This window comes from Mus musculus, chromosome 7 (genome assembly GCF_000001635.26).
Source record: "Mus musculus strain C57BL/6J chromosome 7, GRCm38.p6 C57BL/6J".
Classification (NCBI taxonomy): Eukaryota; Metazoa; Chordata; class Mammalia; order Rodentia; family Muridae; genus Mus; species Mus musculus.
Window position 1 is genome coordinate 98,803,604 of NC_000073.6, and position 10,220 is coordinate 98,813,823.

The following is a 10,220-nucleotide window of genomic DNA, read 5'->3' on the forward strand; positions in this document are numbered from 1 at the left end:
ACTCCCACTGACTCCTTTCAGCTTGCATCATAGGAGGGGACAGTCCAGACCTCCCCTCCATGGCTCTCTTGAAGCTGCACCAGAGAGCACCTCTACCCAGGCCTCTTCTGTCCATGCCCTAAAGCCTGTCTGGGGCAATAATTTCTTCTAGAAATAATAGCCAACTTATTTTTAGACCTTCTGTAGGCCAGGCACAGGGCTTTCTATATGTCGTTTATCTCTCACCTCTGGGAAACAGGTAAATTTTATGATTTGGATATGAAGTATCCCCTCAAATTAGTCAGAGATTGAACTTTATGACGCTTAAAGGCTTGGTCCCTCAGCTGTTGGCACTTCTTAACGTTAGGAGGTTAGTCCTGGATGAAAAAGATGGGTCCCAGGGGTCGGGCGGGGTTGTGCTTTGTATCTTGTCTGGGATATCCGTCTCCCCTGCCTTTCTCTCCTCCATGAAGTGAGAAGGCTTTAGCCACATGTTCTGGCTGCCATGATGTTCTGCCTCACCACAGACCCAGGAACAAAAGAGCCAAGGACTAGGAGCGGAAACCTCAGAAACCAGGAGCTGAAATAAATCTTCCCTGTCTTCAGTTGCTGCTACCAACGAGATAAAAACCGTGAACCACAGCAGCTCCACTCCTACTTTATGGAAAGGGAAATTGAGGCAGACAGGGTGCCAAGAGCTTTCCCTAATTACACTGGGTCAGGACTAGGGCTCCCCACTGGCCCATGATGTTGCCCACTTTGTCTGCAGAGCCCCCGCCTCTCCCAGAACATCTGCTTCTCCAGGCCCTCAGCCACCACATGTTTCAGGAGAACAAATTATGCTGTAACAGGAGGTGAAATCAAACGCGGGCCAAATAGTTCTCCACGGCAATTTCATGCAAAATAATTCCAAGGCATCCATCTCTCGCTGTGTGGGGTGAGAACACATGCAGACAGAAGGACGGGCTAGCCAGAACCTAATTGGCCCTCACAAATAAATAAACAAAGCACAGACGACACCATGGTCCACAGGCAGCTAGAGCATAAATCACTGCTTTATGGGACCGGTAGCCTGTCAGAGACCAGACCCCCCACCTGGTCTCTGAAAGAGGATGCCAGTGGATGTCCTTGTCATCTGGTCTGGAACCACTCACAGATAGGTAAGCTTGGAGTCCCCTGCCAGGCCCTCACCTCACTGGGCAGCCACCTCATGCCCCAAGAGCACAGACTACATTCACACTTGCACACGCTCATTCCTTCTTCAAGTCACATGGAGTAAACACTCAGTAAAACCTTGAATGACTAAGTTTGCTCATTTCTCCCCTCCTTCCACTGGATCTTGTAAGAATAGCTCCCTGCCCCTGTGGTATGACACTCCTGCAAGATGCAAAGCACTTAGCTGGGACATCCAATCTGCTGAGCTGGGTCCCATGGCAACCACAGTATATACACAGCAAGGTTTTCGGTTGGACAGCCCTTCCTCTTTTGTGGTAGACCTGACCCCTGGCTCCTACCAAGACTCTTCCAGTGGAGTGTGATTCACAATGCACACGGGTTTGGAAGAGTCAGCTAAACAGCCAATGTCCCCATGTCCCCTGAGTGGCTGAATGTTTCCTGTTCTCTTTCGCAGTCTCTCTTTCGTGTTCCTTCTGTGTGCTCATCAGAGGAAATCCCCCGGGCCTGCCAACTAGGTGGAGGTTCGTGGCTCCAAGCCCACCACACCTCTCTTCTAAGTCCTGCATTTGGCAGCAAATTTGATGGGTGACCGCTGTGGCCGATCTCATTTTCTACTCCAGTGATCATTGTTGTGGGGTATTCACCAGAGAAGACTGCTGGAACACGAGCTTAAGCCAGCAGAAAGTCTTTATTAGCCAGACAGCGACTATACTGGGTGCTCAGGATTTCAGTGTAGCACTGAGCCTTTCTCAAGGTGTTCTGGGTTGACCTACTTCAGTTAACAAAGAACAGTTAGCCAAAGCAGAACTGCAGAAGTTAAAAAGCAAGGTCAGCACATTTAGGGACTTTCCCAGAACTATGGACTTTGATGGATTGGGCCTTTGTTTTAGTGTTGCCAGGTGGTGCTGTCTACGTGCTGGGTTTTACAGCCTGAATGGTACTTCCATCATGGAGTCGGTTGTGCTAAGGACTGGAGGCCTATTGCAGATGTGATTGCTTTGAATCCATCCACTCATTTAAAAATTATGTTAAGATACACAAAGGTTACCGTTAGTGACGTTGGAAATGTTGCCCACCGTTATCTGGTTCTAGAACACTTTTATCACCCCCAGAAGGAAACCCCCTGCCTGTTATGCATGTAATACTCTCCACCTCCCTCTTGCTGGCTCCCAAGAGCTGGGGTCACATGCACATGCCACCAAACCTAGCTTAGCTTGTTAGGAAAAATTTCATTTTAGAGGTACTTTCAAGTTCATGAATTCCACTTTGGTTCAATTTTCTTTTCCTCTGTTTTTATCTACTCATCGACCCACTCATTCATTCACTCACTCACCCACTCACTCACTCCTTCCTTCCTTCCTTTGGTTCGTTAGGAGACAGGGTCTCACTATAACACCCAGGCTGGCCTCAAACTCATGTCCTTCCTGCCTCACCAGCACTGTCGGTTTGATAAACCTGTACCACCATGCTTGGGTCCCCCCAGCGTTTTTGATTTTGGAGACAGGTCTTACTATATATCCCTGGCTGTCCTGGAACTCACTCTGTAGACCAGGCTGGCTTCAAACTCAGAAATCTGCCTGTCTCTGCCTCCCAACTGCTAGGATTAAATGTGTGCACCACCATACCTGGCTAGCATGTTTTTAAAGACAGAGTCTTTGTATCCTGGGTTGGTCTTATACTCATCAAGTAGTCAAAGATGACCTTGAACTTTTGATCCTCCTGCCTCTGCCTTCCCAGGGCTGGGATTACAGTCCTGTGCCACCACATTCATTTTAAATGGTGCTGAGGATCAAACCTGGGCCTTCATCCATGCTAGCAAAGCACTCTCCCTGTGAACTACACCTCCAGCCTACTCCCTAGCTTCTTAATGATCAAACATAGGTAAGGGAGCATGGAACCTATCACCATTGAGGATGCACACACACATGTACAAACACACACACACACACACCTCTGGTCCTCTTGAGTCAGTTCCAGTATCTTTGATGTGAAACCTGGCTTCTTCTGCCAGCAATGCTCGCCTCTTTCTTGGTAGCTGTGAAGGAGCAGATGGCACTGCTAGTTCAGAACCCACTCTTGCTCACCCAGTAAATTCAGGCTGTTGACTGACAGGCTGAGAAGGCTCCTGGGTCAGGAGTAGAGAGTGGCAGGGAGGATGCCGGGAGGCGTGTTGGTTTTGGCCCCTGGGCAGATGTTGACGTTGCTCTCAGGACTGGCAGAGGGTTTGATGGCACACTCTCAGCCCCCAGCTCACACCTCGGGGCCTCTGCATGCACCATTTCTTCTAGCTGGACTCTTCTCCTAAAATGTCTCCAGGCTGTAGCTCCTACTTATCCTTCAAAACCCAAACAATGTCACCTCTGCCATGGGGCTGGCACTGAGCCCCAGTGTTGGCTACAGCAGGCTCTCCATTTAGGAGTACAAAGTGCATCTGGCCTGTGGCCCTGTGGCAGTCCCCTGGCTATGGACTCCCTTGCCTGCGCCCCTTCAGCCCCTGCCTCTACATCAGAGTACCTTCCTCCTCCTTTGGTGTATCGCTGATTCTACTACTGTCTTTTTTTTTTTTTTTTCCCAGAGCTGAGGACTGAACCCAGGGCCTTGCGCTTGCTAGGCAAGCGCTCTACTACTGAGCTAAATCCCCAACTCCCCTACTACTGTCTTAATGCTTGAGACAGGAGCCTACAAAATCCAGCTCAAGAAGGCGAGACAACTCTAGAAGCAGCTTTTTAAAGAGATAATTTACAATCCATGTCATTTTTCCATTTAGAGTTACAGTCAATAGCACTCTTGGTATTTGCGTTTTTATTGGTTTTTAATTACGGTAAATTACCTACCATATAAATTTCAGCATTTTAATCATGTTTTACATTTATTTATTAGTACGTGTAAAATGTATGGGATGAAAGATTTTATCATGCCAGTTTTAACTATGTTTTAGAATAATTCCTTTGTGTGTGTGTGTGTGTGTGTGTGGTGTATATATACACATATATGCACCACAGTGTATTAGGGAACAACTTTCAGGAGTGGGTTCTCCTTTCTACCACGTGGGTTCCAGGGATGGAACACAGGCTTGACGGCAAGTGCCTTTGTCCACTGAGCCCGCATGTCAAGTGCAGAATAACTGCATTCGTGACAATGTGCAGTAACAGCTCCTCTTAGTCTCTGTCCTACTGCTGTGAAGAGACACCATGACCGAGGCAAATATTATACAGGAAAGCATTTAACTGGGGGATGGCTTACAGCTTTAGAAGTTAGTCCATCACCATCATGGTGGGGAGCACGGCAGCATGCAGGCAGACATGGTGCTGGGGCAGTAGCTGAGACCAGGCACGACAGCTGAGAGTAACATAAATTCCAACAGCCCAGCTCAAGGGGTTTCAGAGGGTAAGTGGCCTGGAGACCATACTTGTGACACTTTGGCAAAGAATGTGGCTACTTTTTACCCTTGCCAAAAAAAGGGGGGGTGGGTGAAACTGAAGAGTTTTGCCTTTAGGATGTCTCCTCACAATAAAACACTGACTAAGGCACGGTCTAAGGCTCCAGTTTCGGGCAGACCTGTGTCAGTCCTGGGCTTCCGTCAATAGCAGTATGATCCTCCCACCCAGGTCCCACTTGTCCATTTGGAAATGGGGCTGCTTCAGACAGCCAATGGGAAGGGTCAGTGAAGCAGTAGGGATAGGCAGGTCCTGAGGGGTTGGAGCCCAGTACGCGCCACTATTGTGGGCCTTGATCACCTCTGTGCTGTGTGTCCACGGGCGAGTCCTTGGCCCTCTACAGCCTTAGTCTCTAGCTTAGACGGAACTGTTTGGATGAAATGATCCTACGGCCTAGGAAATTTGCTGTCTGGCACTCACTGGTCTGCCCCATAGTAAGTGTTTCACTATAGCATCAGCCAGGGGCTTATGTTCCTACTTCTGAGAACTTATCTCCTATCAAAGTAGCCATAGCAACTATAGTTAACCATGTGTCCTGGCTATATGTGACTACTAAACCTGAGAGTTAAGTTGTCCGAGGGCTTTAAGCCTTGTGGGTCTTAGGCCCGTGGTGAGCAGTCATGAGGGACTGACTTTGGACAGGATGCTAACAAACTCAGCCAAGGATCTGGGACTTTATAAGGCAGAACAGGAGTGCACCATTCTCAGAGACTAAAACTAGACCCTCCGAGCATCCCTGTGGAGAGCTAGAAGATCTAGCTGTGCTGAGGAAGAACAGCTTGGAGAGGGGCTTGGCTACTGGGAAATGCTTGAGGCCCTCCATGCCAGCAGCCTGAAAAGTCCCACCTGAGTTCCAGCCCGGGCTACAGTGAGAGAGCTTGCCTTGAAAAGAAAATGGGGATGGGGAGGGGGTAAATAACTCATCAGTTGAAGGCACGCGTTGCTAAGTCTGGTGACCATGAGAGACTCACACGGCAGAAGGCAAGAACGAGCTCCCAAAAGTTGTCTTCTGACTGCCACAAGCCCAACATACACGCATACAACATTAAAAAGAATAATTAAAATAGAGAGAAAATCTATGGGAAATTGATTATCCGAGACAACATCAAAAATTATTATAGTCAGGTATCTCATTGTGTTAAATGGTCAAGTCATTGGGATGGGAAGTTGAGTTGACAGGGTAGTCGAGGTGAGCCTAGCCTCTCAGTCAGGGGAGCACCGGCCCCACCCCACCACAAGCACCTTCTCTGTGGCCAGTGTGAACCCAGCACTCTGCAACCCTGTGTGCAACATGTGACATGATTTGAGTGAAGTGTCCCTCCTTGGTCCCCAGTTAGTGACCCTGTTTGGGGAAGCTCAGGGGTGGCTACGCAGAGGAAGTACATCACTCTGAGTAGGAACTGAGTGTAAGGACTTTTGCCATTTCAAGTTCATGCTCTCTGCTTCCCGTTGGTGGTTTGAGATGTGAAACCCTGCCCTGCCCCTAGCACCTTTCAGCTCCAGCTGCCATGCCGGCCCACTCCATGCCTGCCCGCTGCCATGCTTCCTGCTGTGAGGGTGATGGACTCTTAGCCCCTCTAGAACTATCTGCTAAAGGAAACCTGTCCTTCTGTGAGTTGCTATGCTCACAGTGTTTTATCACAGCAACAGAAAGCAATACAGTGTCCCGGCGTGTTGGGATGTCTGTGGTTGTCACCTGCCTTGTGGGGTGGCTCTGTGGCTTCTACAAATGAACACCTGTCAGGGCCTGCCACTCGGGAAGGTCTCTAGAAGTATTCGAAGCCATCAGAAAGGAGGAGAGGTGATGGCCAAGGGCCAAGACTCCAGCCAGCTATCTGGCTCTTGACTGGTCCCTGCCTCCTCCATCAAAGCGCTAGGATGCTTTGCACTGTGGGCCACTCAGAGGTTTAACTCTATGGACCCAGGTCAGCCTCACTCCTTTCCCTCAGCGCTCTTCGGCCCTCATCATCACTACCATAGGACAGAACCCCCAAATTCACCAGCTTCCCACCCATCCTTCAGCCTTTCTCAGATCTGTCCCAGAAAGACTTCCTACTGATCATCCATGACCCAACGGCTCCTCCCTCTCCTTCTGCCCCTCCTCACTCAAGTCCTGGGGACTTTTGGCTTCTCTCCCTTTCCCTAGGAGACAAATTCAAATGGCTTCTTCTCCCCACTCTGCATGCTGCTGCCTCTGCTCATCCTAAAATCCAAAAGACACAATCCCTCCATTGTTCCACGCGCAGAAATCCTGTAAAGAAAGCTTTACAATGACCATCCCCCCTCCACACACCTATGGAACTACACCTTGGAGATTTGGTCTCTGGGAATTTTATAATTTGGAGTTTTATCCTTGGGATTTTGACATTTAGGATTGCATCGTTGGAGAAGATAGCACCAGCCAGTCTGCTGCCCCTCCCCGAGCTAAGCCTTATGTCCAGCTCTCCACTTTCTCTCTCTAGGTCCTTGGTGCCCAACATGCAGCTACTCTCAGTCTCTCTTCTGGATCCCTCCACACTCTTGGATCATCAGCTGGTTCTTCCGCCCAGAATGGCTACTCATGCCACCCATGGCTGCTCTTGCATCTCCTCCCCCCAAGCAGCACCAGCAGCCAGGCCAGCTGTCTTGTGGTTGTCTTGTCCAGTTTGGCTGGCGGGTGTGGCTGGAAACCTGGGACACCCAGACCCACACCCAACTCTCTTAGCCTTCATGGTCTGTGCTTCCTCATCCTGCATCCCTTGAAGGATGGGGTCTAGCCTCCACACCAAGAGAATTCCTGGCTCCTGAGGGTTTGCTTCTGTCCAGCCACCCCTCAGACTAGGAGGTGGAACTATAGCATGGGGTGGAGTGGGTGGTCTTCTCCAGGGTAGAGGGGCTGGAGCGCTTTCTTCTGATTTCCATGCCCGCAAACCCTCCAAGAGTTGAAGATGGAGTGCAGGAGATGCGTGTTCCAGCCACATGGAGACTCTCAGTCTAGGTTTCCTCTGAATAGTGAGGGGCTGGCCTTCTAGAGTTATCTAAGGGCTTCTGTGGGTTTTGTTTTTTATTTAGAATGTCACCTGAATTGGGAATACCAACCCTCCCACGAAGGCCAGATACAGGTTGCTATCCAGGAGCTGGGAAAAGCTGGGATGGTACAAGGAGGAGACTGTTGCCCACAGCTACACACACTGTATTGTGTCCCCAGCCTGCTGCCCAACAGCACCCATGACCTGGGCATACTCCATTGGCTAGCTGGTAGGCAGGGCTCTGTTTTTTCCAACAGGAAGACCAGGTCCCAAGGCCTGCCAGATTCATATACCTAGATGAAGCTAAGGTGGAGCCCAAGGCATTTCACAACTTCATGTCGGTGTTCAGGCCTGGTCCTGATGGGCTAGTCATGGGGTTCCAATCCTCTTGAGTGTCATGAGCTGCTCTTAAGGCAGCAGTCTGTTCTGGGCAACTGACTGAGCAGCCCGTGACATCCAGATGTCTCCCTGACACCCATGCCTGATGCCTGAATCCCACCAATAGAATCCTCACATTTGGTACAGTGTATGTTCCAGGCCCTTGTGTCTAGCACAGGCCCATTTCCCACACCTTGTGTGTGCTCTTCCAAGTCCCTCCCCTAAGTCCCTTAGGGATATGCTCGGTCCTGAAGGAGGAAGCCAGGGGAGGTGGGCTCAGCCCCTGGTGGGAACCTCTCCCCCTATCTGGGCCACCCTACCAGCGGATGTCTAAGGAGGCAGCGGATCACTGGTGCGAAGGCTACCCATTTCCTCTGGCCTGGAGACAGGCTGAGCCACACAGCACCATTGTTGGCTGCCCTTATCTTGGGAAGTTCTGCCAGCCACATCCGGAAGAGGCAGCTAGGCCCCCACAGCCCTGGCCTCACCTTTCTTTGCCTCTTGGAAGCAGAAGAGATCCACAGGGTTCAGATTACACACGTTCGTTCCTCTCCCACGGAAGTCTGGGTTTAACCTGGGCGCGCTGAGGAGGGCTTTAGAAGGGCCGTCCTTAGGAGGAATCAAGGGGAAACTGGAAGGGGTGAAGCTGGAGGAAGGAGAGTAAAAGGCAGCAGGTGGTGAAAGCCCAGTGGCACCTAAGGGTTGGGTTAGGACAGGGCAAAGTATGCCAGGGAAAAATTCCCTTTCCCTAGAAGCTGTGCTCCAAGAGCACACATGGCTCCCAGCATCCACTTAGCATCAGCCCACACAGACCCTCCAGGAAGCCCTCATGGACCCTCTTCCAAGGGTCAGCCCCCTGTGCTTTGACCCACACTTGACTAGAGCCTTGAACACCCGATGTGACAGTAGGTCTGTCTTCCTGGCCATTGGCTGCCTTGACGTCAGACATCCCATGACTACAGGTCTCCCCCAGCCTATATTCACTACATGCCAAGAAGTGTGACCTACTGAACTCGTCTGTACCCCGTCTACATCTCCCCCTGTCCAAGCACACCTGTGCCCTGCCCATTTCTGAGCCAGAAGACAGGGGAATGGGGTAGGGGCTAGTGTGCAGATGACACGGCTCCCTTGGCCCCTAGGTGCTGGGCCCTGAGCATAGTTCAGGGGCTGATGGGACAGCTTCTTTGTTGATGGTGTGACCCACCTTCCTCCCTATTCTGGCCACTTCAAGCCAGGCCACACTCATTTCATCCTCAGCCTCACTGACCCAAAGTGTCATGGTAAGTCAGGAGTCCAGTGAGAAGCAGTGTGGTCTGAGCTGGGCAAGAGCAGGGCAGGGACACTTCTCTTTGTCTCCCAATGGCAAGGAGCATACAGAGAAAAGTCAGGTGGCCCAGCATACTCTGGAAGGATATCAGGGCTTCCCCACAGCCCCTTACAGGAGGCCTATATTTAAGACCCTTTGGTCAGGCCTGCCTTGTTTTGGGGGATGTCATTGCTCCCACCCACTCTTGTGTGGATTGGTAGACAACAGCTTGGACCTCTGTGGGGCTCCAGGCTGAACCAAGCCCCAGCCGCTCCCTTCCTGGCTCCGGGAAGTCTGGAGCCCTGACTCCCAGGTCCCAGCCTGGGCCTGCCAAGGCCTCTGTCAGAGTAGACAGAAGCCCTCCACATACCAGGCTCTCATGTGCTGGAGCCAAGGAACGCTGGGAGCGAGGCAGGGTAAGGAGGAACCCTAGACCCATCTGATTATTCAGGAGAAGAAAAGGTCCCAAAGAGGGCTATGGGGACAAGGACACAGAGTGGACCTGAAGGTTCTTGCTGACAGGGAAGCAAAGGTTATATATATGGCTACTGCCCATTGGGCTGGATGAGGGCAGAAATCACAAAGAGGGAGGGAACAAGATTCAGGCAGGGACCTACCCAGTCACCCGGAGACACAGCTGGACACAAATTCAGGTCTTTTCCAGTTCCCAGCAACCTTTTCAGAACTCTTAGCATGGTACAAAAGACCCAGAGAGGAATTGACTAGTCTGCCCTGGGGGAGAGATCCTGGAGTTATATAAAGTGTGTCCCTTGTCCTGATCCAGTGTGTCAGAGACCAACACATAAGAGGCAGAGAGCTTGGGGTAAGCAGTTAAGGAAGACTTCCTGCAGAAGGCAGCACTCCCAGAATTCTTTAATACTGGAACCAGAGAGAAAGGCATGCTGGGGAGGAGGTACAGAGACCCTGGGGGTGGAC